We start from the raw sequence: 2,197 nt of genomic DNA on the forward strand, positions 1-2,197 counted from the left end.
ACTTGTGCATCTCCCTCTATCCCAATTGTTTCTGGATGTCCTGCTCCAACACAAATTTTAGATTATGTTTGAAAAGAAACACTTATAACACTTTTGTCACATTTTTATTTAACACAACCCAAAGCTCTAAAAAGGAACTTATCCAAACTTAGACTAAATTTATGTAAATATAAAATATTTAAACTATTATTATATATCTACACAGGGTTCAATTATGATACTATAAAGACATGATATTTAAAAATTTTGTGACCAATGAATCAGTATCATAAACGTGTTAACCAATTGGGTGAAATTTATCAAAATTTATGGGTGAACTTTGATTGATCAAAACTCTTCTGATACCATGTCTTTCAGGCATCATACATATAATTTATTCATGCTTGAATCTAAAATTCTAAATCCTCATCTAATCCGATTATGTAAATAGCATCCAAATCCAAAATAATTAGGTTTCGAAACTTAGATTGGGTTTTAGTTTGGGAGTTCTTGACAGCCCTAATAGCATACACTCAAACTACTAAATTAGTGCATTCTTCAAGTTGCTTTTTGATTACCTTGGCCATTAATTATGTTCATTTATTGATATTCAATAATTCATACAAAGGTGAAAATGGGTTTCATATCTTCAGTTGGGAAACCCTGGTCATTGGATATTTTCTGATGCAATCTTGTAAAAGTAAAATGTGGGACACAGAAGAAAAGGAACAAATGAACATAGAAGCAACATACTTTGAGTTAGACTAGAAATATCTCTCATGATAACGGGCCCCACTAGCCCTATATTTAGGGATGTGGCTTCAAAAGGTTCACGTACAGAAGCCAGATTCTGTCTTTGGGATGGGAAAGTTTATATAGAGGATGCTCAGGCCTTACTCAACACGCATGAAGTGCTCTCTCTATATACGAGAGAGAGAGAGAGAGAGAGAGAGAGAGAGAGAGAGAGATGAAAATACTAACGGCGATTGTTTGTCTTCAGGTGTTGACGGAGCAGGGTTGCGAAAACTGGTACTTAAAGGCTTCTCCGACCGGGATATTGGTGTTATGACTGCCATAAGTGATATACGCCGGACAACTAAAGCGGATATGGTCGTGCCCAATGATCCAAGGAACCACACTCCAACTGTAATGTACATCGACCTTGATTTTGATCAACACGGTCCCCTCTTTCTGATCCTGAAACAATGAGTCCACAACGTAAGGCGCAATTGGCACGGACGAGCCGTAGATGAACGGAGACCAGATATGGACGCCATTTTCATCCTCAGAGATGGACGGCAATCTGGTGGGGATGGTGATCGGCTCGTTATTACTGTACGTCGCGTACACATCTATGCTGTCGTAGCAGATGCCGATCTTGTTGGGGTTCCTCGACGAGATTGCGACCTGGATATTGGAGGTGAGGAAGCTCCCACTGGAGACGTTTAACTGGTACACTGTAGCCTCTCGCAGTATGAATAAGGGCGTAGGCCGGAGGAAGACAAAAGTTAGAAGGAGGATGATGGACAGAGGTAGAACGAAGAAGATGAGAAACAGGACAAATCCTTTCGAGCAAATTAGCTTCTTCAAGCAACATAATAGATGCTTCCACCACTCGCAATCGTCGTCGTCGCAGAGCTGGTGGTGGTGGTCGTGATTACAGGCATGCGTCATTGCTGTTCGCCGGTTTTCGTCTCAATTTGCACGAAAATTGCCCTTAGTCGTTTCGAGGTAGTGAGCTCCATATCTCACGCTAGAAGATTTATAGAGAAAACGAGAGAGGCAGTTGTTTCGAGTGAGAGTTGACGGAAAGCATCAAACCCGTTAGAGTGGTCCAAAAATAAATAATAATATATTCCTACATTATTAGAGAGAGATTTTTATTTTCCAAATGGAGTTAGGGTTAATTATTTAGTTAAATCCGCAGTTTTAGATAAATACTTAACTATACCCTATAGTTTGAAAAACTACTTAATATATGTCTTTTAAATCATTCAACAGCATTTGCAGAAAGAAATAAAAAGACAAAAGTGCCCTTAAATTTTCATTAAATACATCCCTTATTCATCCATTATTATAGTTAGAACAGTTCATGGACCTGCCTGCGTTTTCACTCTATTAACATAATACAATACAAGCCTGATGATGTCCGGCCCGAGCATCTGGCTTATGGCTTAGATCTTGAACCCGAGCTCGAGTCTTCTATAAGTCCAAAGCC

The 2,197-nt window shown here is 39.1% G+C and overlaps 1 pseudogene; it reads right to left on the reverse strand.

The window, feature by feature from the left end:
• Positions 1–637: 637 nt before the first annotated feature.
• LOC148847577 (NDR1/HIN1-like protein 1 pseudogene) lies at positions 638–1,839 on the reverse strand (annotated as a pseudogene).
• Between the last annotated feature and the right edge of the window lie 358 nt (positions 1,840–2,197).

The sequence above is a fragment of the Nelumbo lutea genome, chromosome 6, assembly GCF_056320005.1.
Source record: "Nelumbo lutea isolate HS-2025 chromosome 6, American lotus-T2T, whole genome shotgun sequence".
NCBI classification, from domain to species: domain Eukaryota; kingdom Viridiplantae; phylum Streptophyta; class Magnoliopsida; order Proteales; family Nelumbonaceae; genus Nelumbo; species Nelumbo lutea.